The following is a 15,708-nucleotide window of genomic DNA, read 5'->3' as shown; positions in this document are numbered from 1 at the left end:
TTTTTTATCAAAGCGATTCGTTGTGATTTTTAATTTAATTAAACTTTGCACAAAGCAATTGTATTGACCAGACCAGAGCGAAGAAAAGATTCATTAATAATGTGCGGGCATTTGCAAATGCTTATTACAAACTACGTAATTCGATACAATCATGGGATTCACAATAAAGTTGGCTTGGCTATAAATAAAGATGCGTACACCAAGATTTTAGTTGATTAGAATATGTGGAAATACTGCCACTTTAATTACTAGTCTAGTAAATTGAAAATAATATATGTTTTTTTAAATTTAAAATATTTTTCTCAACTGAGAATTATTCTCTAACTTAATTAATAAACTCTAATTAATATGCAAATAATAATAATAATAAATAACATAGATTTAATACTAAAGATCACCTTGTGAATCAAACAAACCTGTAGCTACAAATTATATACACTAAACAGTCAATATCAGCGAATAAATCAACTAATTAAATGGGTTGTCAAAACTCGATTTTTGAATGGATATTTGATGTTGTGAATGCGTGAGTTACATTGAAATGTAATGGAATTCAATGCAATGTTGTTGTCTAAGTGAAGCACAACTGCTATAAAAGTGTAACTGCATTTCCGGAGTATTAAAAAGCCGGCGATTTCACCTTGAAATCGCGCTTCCATTGCGCAATCGCTGACTCCAGATCGAGTCACGTTGATGCTACTGCTGACAACTCGGTGAAGAGAGGAACGAAAGCAGCAACTGCTCTTCATTGCCAAAACGTATGCAAAACGGTTTTTGGCTAACGAGCGTCGAACATTGAGCGACTTTTCGAGTTTCGTTTGTTGACGTTGTCTTTACGTCTTTAAGTGCTTTTATTGTTTTGATACTCGGCAGTTGCATCGCATAATAAATTGTTGCGAGTGCCGCACAAATGTGGGAAAAGACACTGTGAAATGTAGCATGTAGCCAAAATCAGAGGCACAACAAAAAAAGACAATGTTGCGGCACAAGACAAGACTAGACTCGAGATGCAATCGAGATGACGACGAGCTCAGCAACGAGCCGAGTTGTCAGCGGCAACACCTTCAGTTGATCCGCAGTCGTCTGCCAGCGATGCGACGCGACTTGTGATTTGAAAGCTGATTGGCGAGCAATTGAATTTACATTACGATTTGCATTCAAGTTCACTGGCAGATCCGTATTTTCATCCATGAAAATCCGCCGAAAGGGGCTGCCGCAAAAATCAACAAAGCTGCGGCAGCAACAGCTGAGGTTAACCGATGTCTGCCATCGATAGATAAATCTGAGGCTGTAATAAGTTTGCCGAAAGGAAAGTTTACAACCATTTAAGGAATTGCTTCTTTGACAACCTGTTGATAAGTCAGCCAATTGAAGGTAATTAAAAGTTTTTGAGTTGCAGCACATGCTTTTTTCTATCATTTAATGAAGCACGTAATCAATATTACTTTTAATTAACTGTAAACATTACTTTAGGAAAAGCCCTGTGGCTAAAGTTTTTTAGTCTTTTTCTAAGATTGATGTGTAATTTTTGTATTATGAGAAAAAGGATTTTTTGTTGTATTGGTCTTATATATTAATTTTTCATTGCAGAATGAATTGGCTAGCTATGTATATTAATATTATTAAATAGAAGTGGCTTAATTCAATGTGAATAAGCATGAATATAGTAAATAAAACAATAATAAAAAAAATAATAAGAAGAGATTTTTAAAAATATTATAGTATATTAATCATCTCTTGTGCTTCATCTTACATTACATACTTGCATTTAATTTATTTGTCTAGAGCATATAAAATTTCTCTTTGTTTTTAGCTCATGTTATATATTACAACTCCAACTAAGTTGACATTTACTTCAACAATATTATTTATAGTTCTATACAAAGACTCCGCTGCAAACAATTTAATATAATGGCCAGTAAATTCTTCGCATGAACAATTTCACTGTGGGGACTTTATCAATTCGCTGGCAGAGCAGAAGTTAAGCCATTTATCTATGGCGGGGCTGCACGGGCAGCCAATAAGTGGTCAAAGCAGAAGGATTAGCGCCGAGTGCAAATTGCATAAGAAACACCAGGAAGCGGCTTACCGCTGCATCCTTTGGGATGGCTGCAACTCATAGAGAAGCGAGGTGACTGCGCTGCTGACACTGAAAGATTAAGATAGCGTCGACTCACGCAATCAGGTGGTGGGTGCTGTGCATCATCCCTGGGCGCCAACATGATGGCGGGGAATTTGTAGGAAGTTGCCGCTGACGTCGCCGCTGACGACGACGACGACATCGTTTGTTGCTTCCTGCATCTTTTGTCGCTTGTTATTGTTACTATGTGTGTGTGGTAGTGTCTGTATGCGTGATGAGGCAGTGGCATCTCCAGCCAAAGAGCAGCAGCCAAACACTATGGCTGCCTTGCAGCGGCGACACTTCCTGCTTGTTAGGCAAACACAGCAGCGACAAGAGCGTGCAAATTTTTGAATTGTTGAATACTCTTTTTTTCTGTCGTACTTCATTTCGTATTTTTTGCGATTTCGATTTCAGCTTTAAACATTGCCATTTCGGCTCTTTGACTGTTTCGCTTTTACATTTGACATTTTTGTCTGTTGCAGTTGCTGTTGCTGCCACACTGCGTCTCCACTGCAACGTCTGCCTCGCGCATCGTCTGCCACTGCATCTTGTTGCGATTGGTGATTTTGCGATGCGCTCATCGACAGATCTACATGGGGATATTCATAGACTTGTTATTTATTGCACTTGGCAGCATGTTTGTTATGTTCGCTTCAATTGCAAATGATTGCAACCCGCTTCAAGTTTCAGTTGTTGCTGTCATTTTCTGTTTTGCTGCTGCTGCTGATGCTGCTGAAGTGGCAACTTGCTGCTGTCCACTGCTTACTTTTAAATGCTAATTAGTGTCAACGACTTTGTTTTTGTTTTTTTTTTTTGGTGCTCAGGTTCTTTTAACGATTGACCATTTGGCAATTGATGCTAAGATCATCAGCAGCAAATTATACGCTTTACCTGCTAACCTCTAGGCGCCTCAAAACAAATACTCGAAAAGTACGCCGTAGATATTTCATTTTAGATTTAAAGCTCATTTCAGCAAAGTTTTTGTCTGTGGTAATTAAAACTTTCTACTCTAAAGTTGCAACAGCTTACGAAAGTTTATCCCTGCATTTGAAACTTGGCCAACCAACACCGTTTCGCTCAGCTGTTTAGCTGCTTAGTTGAGAACTGAGACCCGCGAGATTTGTTGCCTGTTGAGCTGCTTGAAACAGTAACTAGAGATGAGAGCGTGATGAAAATTTTTGGAGTCAAGTCAAAAAAAGTGCATTTAATTTTTAGCATAAATAAGGTTTTTACGAAATTTCAAATTACTTTTTTGTTCAATTTTACGAATGATATATATATCATATGTATGTACGTATTGCTTCACGATTGTTAGCTCAGCTCCAATTCGCGAGTAAAATTTAGTTCGTGTCTTATCTTAACTGCAGCTCAAGTTAAAAACTTGCGCAATTTATTTCTATTAGCTTTATGACACTTAAAACTTTTCGCTAAACTCATTATTAAACCGAAATGCAACAGGAGTGAAAATAATTAATCTAATTTTTAGCAATTTGGCTCATGAACGCGCTTCTAACCCACCTTTGATGTCCTTTGGCTTAGAGTTAAGATTACAGGGAATGAGTCATGTGTCTCGTTAGTAGTTTACATTCAGCTGCTGCTCCTGCTGTTAATTTAATTGCATAAGCGCATCTACTTACAAGCAAAAATATGTATATACGAGCAGTATTTATGTGTGGCAAGGACGCTTCGCATTCGTTTGCCGCGTCTCGTGTTTTTCTTCTCGACAGGAGCAAATTGTGCATTAAGTTTGCCCTGGTTTCATAGTGGGAGGGGACACTTTTAATATGCATTTGCATATTAATGGCTGCAGCTTTGCAGCGTTATTTCATTTTGCTAAACAGGGAGACGACGCCTTGACTCAGCTAGGATGTGGCCTAATTGTTAGTCTTGGCACTCGTCCAAATAAGCGAAACATGTTGCAAGCATTTATTATTTGTGCAGCTCTGGATCATGGCCCCGACCATGAATAGACGAGAGAGCGCAGATGGTGTTTAGTTTTTCGTTCGTTTCTTTTGAAGTTGAACGTAAATACTTCAATGAAAAAGTGAGGCATTCATTACATGGCGGAAGTGTTAGAGATAAGATTTGGCAGTCAGTTTTGTTGCTCTTCGCTTGTAGTTTTTGTAGTTTTTGCCCGTGCTGCAAATCGTGTGAAACTAAAGCAATGAAAGCGCTTCGAAACACTCGTGTAAGTGTAACAACTCTGGGAGTCTAAGCCATAACACAGTAACCAAGAGCAACAGTTGAAGTTGGAGTTGGAGTTGAAGTTGTTGTTGCTGATGGATTGACAGTGCAAACAAGTTTCTATGGAGCGGGCGCAGAATGTGGGCCAAGCGAAGTCGCCAAACGGTTCCAGCGCTTCAATTAAACGTATTACGAGCCGCTGCAGCTTGTTTGTCAAGGCAACACAACAACAACAACAGCAATAACAACAACTGCAGCTGATATAAACGCGGCCAAGTCCGTAAAAGACTGATTTAATGTGAGCATGCAGAAAGCGTCGCAGACCTACATGGCGTATGCGTAATTTTTTGTTTGCTTTTTGTGTCGCATCGAAATAAAGTGCAACGCAAATCGTTAAAGCAAATCGCCCCTCATTTGACTATCTATTGAGTTGAGGGCACAAATACACAAATCTGCAGAGGCTGTGCGCACTTAACGTGCCCAACAATTGTTGCCGCGTTTCTTTTTTTGTGCTTTTTGGTTTTTATTCAAATCGTAAAAGTTCATGTAATGAACTCGTAAAAGTCAACGACAGCAGCCGTCATCAAGCAGCGACATTTGTCTGAGAAATGATGCCAAACGAGCCGAGATGTCCGACCTAATGGGGGTCTAAATTAAAAGAGCAACCCCATTATGACAACGAGCTGAAGGACATTCCGGCTGTCACCTTGAAGTGCGTATCTTAAACTGCGTGTAGTTGGTCATTTTTATACCCGCTACCCATAGGGTAGAAGAGTATTATAATTTGGTGCCTCTAAGAAATGTATGTAACAGGCAGAAGGCGGCAACTTCGTTCCTAATCAGGGTCAATAACAGAGACGATATAGCCGTGTCTGGTTGCAATCAAATAAGGAATGTAAAAGTTATTTAAAAGTTATTTTCTATGGGAAAAACTAAACCTGCTTACTACGGTTCTTAGTAGTTTTGGCTGAAAATCTGGTATATTTTTAATGTAGTTCTTTAATTTATCAATTATACCCTTTAGTATTTTTCAGAATGTTTGTGGTACATTAATTTGGTATATTTTCAGAATAATACCGCACCGTTTTGCTTTTATTTAAAAAGGGTAGCGGGTATTTCGCTGAAGAGCACACTCGGTTGTAGCTTTCTTACTTATTTCTTTACTCTATTATCGTTTAACCTTGAAATGCGTATCTGATTACCTAGACAAGTAACTCACAGATCATTTGTAACTCAAGATAAGTAATACAGTAGCTGAAATTTATTTAGCAATTCCCTAACTCAATAAAGCAATGTGTATTCAAACCCGTCGCTTCAGTTGTATTTTTTTTTTATTTATTTGTTTTTCATAAGGTCAACTTCTGCATTTGCTTTGAATTTCATTGAATTCGCGTGCATTGGATTGGCTTTGTTCGCCTTTCAACGCCGAGTCGCGACAGCAGTTGACACCGAGTGCCGGGGTTTCCTTAGATTTGCCAGTTGCTCGACATTTTTTCGTTTGTTTGAATTTTATTGCGCTTAAAATTGCATTTGCTTTGTTGCCTGCTGCTGCTCTGCAATTCGTGTCGCAGCGGATTCAGTTTTGCAGTTTGCCGTTGGGAATTTAAAATATGCATGTTTCACAGCTGTTGCTTCTGCTTTTGCTTTTGCTTCTGCTTTGGCACTCAATCGAAGCAAGTCAAACGAAACGCCCTTACCGCCCTGCTCCCTGCCGCCTTAAAGTTACGCCCCCCGTCACCAAGACTGCCTTGGTGTTTGGTGCAAATCAACGGAGAGCAGTGAATAATAAAAGTCGAACCCAAAGTGAAATCGCGGAATTGAATTTGTGTGTTAAAATGCTGTGCATAGGGCTCTTTGGCAGTCGTATAATTTATATGAACTGTGGGAATGCAAGAGATGAAGCTACGAGTACGTAGCTGCCATCCAGCATCATGGGATCGCGGTCACTGAGGCGTTTGTTCAAAGGTGAAACTGCAGAACGCCGACAACATGTAAAGCATCAAAATGAAGAGCAAAAGAAACAAGTTTTATGAAATATGAATTTATGTGTTGCATATTTTAAAGCTTCTTTTCTACCGAGAATACCTCTGTGTGTATATATTACATTTTTCCTTTGCGAAATTCATAGCAACATCAAAAGATGCTCAGCGCAGCGCACTCGAATGCTAGTGCTGTTGTCGCTGTTGTATTATATTCACATTTCCTGGGCTCATTTCTTTTAAATTATCTGGTAATTTCTGAGGTGTTTCCACGTTTGCACGTGCCCAGACGCTGTCCGACGAACAGTCAGAGGGACAGTCAGAGGGACAGTCAGAGAGACAGACAATGGCAACAACTCTTAGAAAACATCGACACATTTGCATATCTGACGAAACAACTTGTCAAGACAGCAGCATTACACGCGCCTCCTCATTGTCTTCCCTTCCCCTCCGCCAATGCCCGCACCTTTAGGCCATTCACCGCTTTGTGAATATTTCGTGCAATTTGGAGAACCGGCAGCAGCTGAAGAAGATAATGCAAATGGTCATTAGACACACAAAAAAGCTAGCTAACGTTAACGTTAACGTTAGCGTTCGTATTCGTGTTGTCTCTGCGTCTCTTTTGCTGCATTGACTGACCACACTGCACCCACTCCCCCTTCCCCCTCAATCCTTCAGTCTATCCCAGTTATGTAATCGCTTGTTCGGCTAGAAGAAACCACAATTATTTACATAAATTGCGCTTGTGGAAGATGCGTGCCAACCTCTTACTTTTTTACCTTTCTTGGAGTATCGCCAATTTGTATCTGTATCTCGGCATCTTTATCTGCGTCTTTGACTTCAACTTCAACTTCTACTCCATCTTCGTCGCTTTGGTTGCTGCTCAAGTGATCGGTGCAGTGATTGCTTAAGGAATGCTTAGCTAAATGCTTCATTTAGATTAACATTATGGCAACGGGCTTTTGTTCCGGTGCTTAACTCCGGAAGTTGTCTCTACACTCGCCACTCGAGGAAATGTTCTGGCTATTTCAATTCGGAACACTGAACATTATTAGGCTTAAGGGCCATGTAATTGAATTTGTCAGGGCAAAGCCAAAAAGAGCCATCAATTCGGTAAGAGAACAAAATTAAATTAAGAGCTTTCGAGCAAACTTGAAAAATAGCAAAAGCAATTTCATTTCCAGAGATCTTTTGTCAATAGTTACCAAGCAAAAAGCTAAAACAAAAAATGTCAAGTGCGGATAAAAATAAAACAAAAAGAATCACAATCGTATGAGATTTTACGTTGTGACAAAGTAGCAGCCGGCAGCAGCACCTTTGGCATCGAGTTAAACGAGTCATGAAATACGAAAGACGAAATTATATTTTGCGTAAATTGCTTTCAGTTTTAACACTTTCAGCAAATGATCCGGGGCAATCTGGGTCTGAGGCAGATGCCTGAAGCTGCTGGCAAAACAAGCGTCCGAAAACTTGAGGTCAGAAGATTGATTAAGCGTAAACACGCCCAAAAGCCATCCAAATGGAAAGCAAAAACCATCAAGCAGAGCAGAGCAGATGCCAGTAGCCAGCAGCCAAGAGCCAAGGCCAAGAGGGAATCGCTTGCAGTGCGAAGCTTGGTAATATGAAATTACCAAAGTAAACGAAGGTCCAAACCAAAACGAGAATAACAAAATAACCAAAACAAGAAAATGAAAAAACCAAACAAAACTTATTAAAATCAATTAGGGCCACAACGACAATAAAACTGAAAACCGAAAGTAAAAAGAATGACCAACCAAATCGAGAGCAGTAACCTGTGAAGAGTCCGCAGTCGAGTTCAATGAAAGTCATCTCTGCGGAGTGTGTGGTTATATAAAACCTGCAGAATGCGCCAAAAAAAATACATATATTTATATATATATGAGTGTGACAGTGTGTGTAAAAGGCGCGATAATCAATGCGATTTATGGCAGCTGCGGAACGCGTGGCAAACGCGCCGCAAGGATGAGACTTGCGACTTTGCAAGTTGCGAGTCTGCGAGTCTGCGAGTCAAACGGGTCAGACAACCGAGCAAGCAACCAAGCAGAGTCTGAAGACAACCTCCCGCAACTCCAAAAACCTGGCCGAGGCCAATACCCAATATCCAGCAACAATCGACGATTAGGTAAGAGAGCGTAAATTGAGCCAAAGATAAATGGCCAATTCGTTTGCCAGACTGAGATTCCCACCAAACAGCCAAGAAACTTTCGCTTTCCATCTGCCAATACGCAGCGGAGATGTTGCCTTCGCCATCGGCTGTTGTTGCGTCTTCCCCCCCCCCGATATCACGACACTTTCGCAATGGTCCAAAATTAATTTAAATGTTCGCTGCAGGATTCAACGCTGTCAACGAAGACACAGTCAAATGACAGACGCCCCTTGTGATTTATGCGATTGGAGGCAGAGAATTGGCCAAAAATTTGGTCATGCCACAGACAATTGGCATGCAGCATGCATAGATAATTTGCAGACGCTCAAAATGAATTGGAAAGAGTGTTGCTAAATTGACTAAGGCTGAAGGAATGTGTCTCAGACGATACAAGAAACATTGGCATTCTGAATATTTTAGACTTTTATTAATACTCTTAACAACGTACAGAATTTAATTAAAATAAATATTAAGAAAAAAATTCTAAGCCAATGTGAATTGCTTGATTATTAATTGCTTTAATTGAATTCCAATTAAATAAAATCTGGTTTGTAGAGTATCACTTGGTTTAATAACTTTTTTGCAACAATTTTATGAACACAAAATGCATTTTAGGCGTCGCCAACAGGACGTATGAGTAATGCCCGAGGCGAAAATCGCCGCTTGTTTTCGTTTTGCATGCAACGTTGACAATGTTGTACGAGTCGCTCCAGCTTTGTTGCTGTTGTTGTCGCTGTTGTTGTTGACGTCGTTTAGCGAACAGAAACTGCTTCAATTGGCAGCGTAAATATTAATGAGCGAACGTGTTTGAGTTGCGGCAACTGCTGTTGGCACAACCACTTACATCTAAATGAGGCATCCGCCGCACATGCCACATACATCATATATCGCATATTTTGTGCTACGTGATTGTATACTTATAAATTATGGGGTGATAATTATGGCCCAACGAACGAAATGACTTCAATGAGAGCCGGAAAAGCTGCCCATCCAGCCTGCCAGCCAGCCAGTCAGACAGCCACCAGTGGAAAAAGGGAAAGGGAAACGGTCAAGTCATGCCACATGCTTCATAAGTTATGCTGTGGCAGCATTACAACACTCCTGAGCACATTGTGGCAAGGTCGCTTGTCAGTCAGTTCAGTGCGCACAAAGCTTGGGGCAACATTTGACAGTTCATGCCAAACGGATGCGGCAAATTACGTTGCGTGTTGAATATTCGCCAAGTGTATAAACATTTTGCAAGTTGCAGTCTGAGTTATTGATAGGCCTAGGTGACGCCTCTGTTTCTCTGTCTCTGTATCTGCCGCTGGCTTTGCCACAAACTCCAAATGCAACTAATCTCTCTCTCACTCTCTGTGCGCTGGCGATGCACGCACCTGACTCCGGGCTCGATTAGAGGCTTTATGGAAATTGTGTGCGGCACGAAAAGGTCACTGGCTAAACTGGTTTCGGTTTTGGTTTTTGGTTGCGCCGACAACGCTGACAACATGTGGACAAAAGTTGCTGTGGTTAACCCTCTCCCCTAAAAGCGAAACTGCAAATCTGCCCCCACACACAGCAACAGCAACAGCAGCCAATAAAACTAAAACAGTAACCACAAGCGGTCGCACCAACACACTTAACCTTGCAGGCCTTGCCACAGTTGCAAATGCAATAACGACCGCAGCACACAACGAACAGCGACAGCTACAACAAAAAGATTGGCAGGCCAAGGCGAAGGAAGGCGAATGAAAGGCGCCTCTGCCGCTTGCTACTTGCCGCTTGCTGCTTGCCGCTTGCTACTTGCCACTTGCAACTTGCCTGCCGTTGCCACTGCCTGGCTCTTAACCTTTCGACAGGCGCACACATAACGTGCCAGGAAATGCCCAAATGAAGCACGAGGCCCAAGGCAAGCCAAGACGCTAAGTGCCTTCAGCTGGTCAGAAAACGAAGAAGAAAAGCGAAGCACGGCGAAGTAAAGCCATCTAAGAGCCACATTTCTCATCGATTGAGTTGGCCAAAAGGCAGCCAAGCTAAAAATTACTGCAAAATGCAAACCACAATGATTGAGGATCTCGATAAAGTTGCGCCGACAAGAAATATGTTTCACCATCTATGTAAGTAATAAAACCTAAATTGCTTTGTGCATGCGCGAAATACAAAGCTTTAAATTAAATACATATATTAAAGATTATGTTCAATTTAATGAACATTACATGTTACTTCTAACAAATCAGCTAAAATTACTTTTAATAGTCGAAGATACCATTAGTATATTGCTAATAAATCAAAGATACATACAGATACAAGATGTTGTAAATTTAAGAGCATGGATAGTATATTTAAGTTGTAAATGGCATTAAAGTATAAATAAATTTTAGGCTAAAATTCAAGAACATACTAAACTAACTTCATAAGTCAAAAGTCAACTAGCTTCATAGATGGCAAATTGTATTCCTAAAACTTATGATTTTTCAGTACAAATTGAGCTTATTTATGTTCAGTTTTCAATATTCAAATTTATCGACAGATAAAATACAGTGTCTTTAAAATAAATCATAATACTCAACTTACTTAATAGACGTTAAATTGTATTCAAAAGGCATGAAATACTCCGATTTATTTGCAGATAAGATACTGTATCTTTAAAATAAATCAAAACAGTCAACTAGCTTCATAGATGCTAAATGCTGTTTCGTACTCCTAAAGTATGCATTTCCTCTATCTAATAAAGCAATTTGCGTTGACAAAGTGCGAATGTCGTCTGCAAGTTTGCAAGTCGCGCACAGCAGAGTGCTTGTATCTCTTGGATGCTTGGATACTTGTGGATATCTGCATCTTGACAGCTTATGCAATTGCACAGATTGGTTTATTTCAAAATAAATGTTTGCAGTTTGTCGTTTCTCTTAGTCGCACTGCTCTAATGGGTTTCAGACTAAAGACTCTTCGTCTTGCTACTGTTTATTTGCCTTGGGGTCAATCGTGGAGTCGCATGCATCTGCCGTTTACTCTTTTCGCATCCTGCTGAACTGTGAAATGCTTGCCTCAAGTGATGTGTTGCACCTTTAATCAAGCGTGTACCTCATTACGACAATCGCTCACGTTTTAATTAAACTGAACTGAAGGTGCTGGCCATTATGTTTGGCTGCTGAATACATGATAATAATCCAGCTGGCTGCGCATTCAACAGTTAAGCAATCTCGCGTATTAATTAGGGGGCAATAACTGAGCTGTTAATTAAATTGCAGTTCTCAGGCATTTAAAATTTAACCAGCATTTAATTCGAATGCCATTGCTGTGACCCTTTCTAAGCAGCAGACACGCAGATCCTTCAATGCTCGCATAGTCGTATCCTTAATGGCATCATAAAACGTGTGGCAGCAATAATAGTAACATTATACGACAAACACACAAACCCAGAAACTATTCACAAGCTTCAGTTGCCAGTTGCCAGTTGGTTGGTTAGCAATTGAAACGATACCAAGTGCTGCCACTTGAGGTCCACAGTCTGTGTGAGTCTGTAAAAAGGTTCAGCATTAAAATGGCAATGATAGCACAACATTATTTCCGTCTGGGGGGCAACTAGCTTCGAGATAGATGATCGCAGGGACAAAGGCAAAAGCGAGCGGCAAAGAAAGTGCAAAGCAAAGCGCCACTGGGAGCCCAAAAGCGGAGAGCCATATTTATGCTTTTATTTACAAGACGAGAAATTATTTTTACTATTGTGCCTTTTTACTGTGGCGAATAACGTGACGGCAGAGTCGTTGTTGCAGTTCCAACTCTCCAACTTGGGCACTCTACTGGCCTCTAATGCAGTTCACTTCGCTTGCCACATGGCACACCAAACTGACTTTACACCCATTAGAGCTACAAATCATTTTGCTGCCACGGATGGTCTGGGATAATGCTGCACGCTGCCTCATCCTCCATTTCCAGAGGGAGGGATGGGAGATGGGAGAAGGGACTGGCGACGTAATAAAGTTGTGTGTGCAGGGAATACAAACAAACAATACAAATGTCATGTGTGTGTGTGTGTGTATGTGTGTACCTTTGATATTACGACACTTTGCAGCTGAAGATTTATGCCGCAATTACCGCAAGTGTAAACTAATTACGGGTTTCAACTGGCTGCAGACAAATAATGCGAATTCAAGTAAGCGTTAACGTTCAACCAATGTTGCGGCTGCCCCATGCAACATGCTACACGCTCTTAGCCTCTTCAGCTAATGCCCTCGCGTTTATTGAAAGCTTGCTTATCGCTTGCAATTAAAATGCACTACAGTCTTGTCAAAATACAAGAAGCACCTGAATATTACCGAATACTGTTGAACATTTATTTACCAAGTTTTTTGCCTAAGGTAAGTGACACCTTGCCAGTCAATCGATTTAAAGACAATTTGCGTATTTTTATTGAACATGCCTTTACTGTCTTTGCTGGAAAACACTTTTGTTTATATTCAGATAAGCGCTCACACTCACACCCATCGCCACACCCACACTCAACCACTCAGCCAGACAGTATTCATTGAATGCGCCCAGCTTGACAGGAAGGCGCATGAAAATCGCTGTAAATGGCGCCCACTTTTGGGATTTTCAATTTAAAAAGTACATCGAATCGACAGCCTTTTGTTCATTTCATGGTGTTGTAAACATTTTAATTACAACTTAAACTTAGCTGACTGGCAACGAAGGCTTGTGCATACATATATTTATACTCTGACCCATGAAGTGGGTAACACTGTGCGTATACTTAATAGATTTGTAAAGTCAAAGCTAAAGTTAAAGTCTGGAATATAAATTGTAAATTCGGAATATATTAAAATAAGGTATAAAATTGACGAGAATATTTTTAATTGAATATTTAGTTAAAAATTGTCTGTTTTAATATTTGAAATTACTAAATGAATTTTAAGTTCCTAAATTGCTTTTGTATTGATTTTTAATGCAATTTTTGTAAATTCTATTTGAGTTTATTGATATTTTGCTAATGTATTTTTGCAGCTGTTAAAGCTGATACAAGAGATAAATTTTAGACTGCTGCAGGCTAGATTTCTATAGCAATTTGCAGCATTAACAATGAAATAAAAAAAATATATAAAGTATCTTTATGTACTACAAGTAATTGTCAGACGAGAGATGAAGTCACAGACAGTTACATTGTGCTGTTTAATGATAGCTGTGAGCACATTCAGATTGCATACAGATTTGTATTGTTGCTAAGCAGATTTTAATGCGTCACTGACCCGAATTTGTCCACAAACGATATACAAAAACAATAAAGACAAAAAGTCAACTACAAGTGCAAAGCCTTTCACTTTTCGTTGTAGAATAAACTTGTTCGGGGCGTCCAAGCAAACAGACAAGATGTTTCTTTATGTAACACACAACAACAGCAACTACAACAACAACAACAATGACAACAACAACTACAATAACTACAGCCAACAACAACTGTGAGCAGATGTAACAACAAATGCAGCGACAGCTGTCAGATGGCAATTGCAGACACTGAAGTCGCCCCTGTCGGCTCGACTCAGTCATCTCCATCACCATCTTCCCAGGAACTGCTCCTTGGTGGCAATGGAGCAAGTCATGCTGATGCCACTTGGAGTCTGCTGCAGAAGCCGCCAATGACTTTGTCCAAAGCAGAGTGAAATTTCAGACATGCAAAGCGAAGTCGGTTGCTGCGGCTTTGTTATATACTTTTGTTGCTGGCTTATTTGAATTTCAATTTTATTTACGAGCCTTAATTAGCCAATTTATGAGCCAAACATATTATTTGCTAACCATTTGTTTAGCTACTGACAAAGCCAATTAAATAAACACCATGGTCTAGTAAGCAAAAGCAAGAGTAGCGGGTAGCAGGTGTCCAACCAAATGAAATGTGCCACATTATCGAATAATTGCTTCATAATTGATGAATACACAAATGAACAAATATTTACAACGAGTGGGGGAATTATATGCATTAATTTGAATGGCATTAATAATAAACGAACGCTAAGCGATTAATGGCCAATTATATTACATCCTGGTTAATTTATTGGACAAACTCAGGGACTGAGAAATTAGGACTTACTAGCTCAGAATAACCACAAGGAAGTAGAAAGTGAACCCTAACTTTATTTTGATACTTTCGCATGATTTGCAATAGTTGCATGAAACTGCAGCTTGTGATAAATAAAGTTAAGTGATTGAATACCAGATAAAAGTACACGTGTTGCAACAACTTAGCTCATCGCTCAGATTGTCACGTAGCCATTGGCGACCCAAATAGACGCTGACTCCACATTAAAGGTAATGATAAATAACTGTCTGCATTTCGTATATAAATTCTAGTCAAAAAAACATTTTTGCAATTTTTACCTTTGACAACGAAGAAAAATGCAGACAGTTGTATTTGACGTGAACAAATTGAAAGCAAATAAATCAAACGAAAAGGTCCGAGATGCGAGAGAGAGAGAGAGATGCCTGGACCAAGGCAAAGGCAAAGTCAGGAATGTCAGTCAAAAACAAAAAGGGGGAGAAAGAAGCGAAAGAAAAAATGCAAAGAGAATCCGGCAATAAACAGCAAGATACAATTGGCCAGATAAACGCATGCCATGCAACATCGTAGTGCATGTGTGTGGCAAGCGGTAAGAAGAGAGAGAAAATCGTTGCAGGCTGCAACTAATTGCAGTCTGTGCAACTGTTGTGTTTGTGCTTGTGACGTTGCCGACTGCGGCGATATCTTTTAATTTGCCACAAAACGCACAAAATGTGCGACCCATGCGAAGTCTTTGACGCTGTCTCTGCCTCTGCTTCTGCTTCAATCTGAGTGCATGTGTGGGTGTGGATGGGGCACTCAGAGTAGAGACTAGCCAAGGCAGAGGCAGTCAAAACCAAAGCCAAAACAGCTGTAGGCCTGGCCAAGCCTGGGAATCCTCTCACTTTTTTTCCCAAGCACTCGCCATTGTATGCCTGTGTGCGACGATGATGAAGATGATGAGACTTGGGACGGGAACTGCGACCCAGCTGCTTCAGCTGCATGCTGCATGCTGCCTGCTGCATGCCGCCTGTTGGATATGACACAGATTACGTAATGCGAAATTAACATTTTAACACAATTCAGCAGCCAGACGATGACGAAGAAAGAAAGAAAGAAAGATACTTTGTGTAAAAGAAAAGAGCAACAAAGCTGATGCATCAAATGGGGAGCCAGTTGCCGCCTCTGTTGAGGCATTTGGTCAAGCCTGCTCCCTGCCATGCCCCTCTCTCAACTATGCATGCTGCGGTCT

At 40.3% G+C, this 15,708-nt stretch overlaps 1 protein-coding gene across 2 annotated transcripts in view; it reads right to left on the bottom strand.

Annotated features, from left to right (window-relative positions):
- LOC132786698 (RYamide receptor) overlaps positions 1-15,708 on the bottom strand; it is a 69,361-nt gene that overhangs the window by 13,386 nt on the left and 40,267 nt on the right. The gene's annotated exons all lie outside the window — the stretch shown is intronic.

Source organism: Drosophila nasuta, chromosome 2R (genome assembly GCF_023558535.2).
Source record: "Drosophila nasuta strain 15112-1781.00 chromosome 2R, ASM2355853v1, whole genome shotgun sequence".
Taxonomy (NCBI): Eukaryota; Metazoa; Arthropoda; class Insecta; order Diptera; family Drosophilidae; genus Drosophila; species Drosophila nasuta.
The sequence above is the reverse complement of the archived record's forward strand: the minus strand, read 5'-3'. Positions and strand labels throughout refer to the sequence as shown.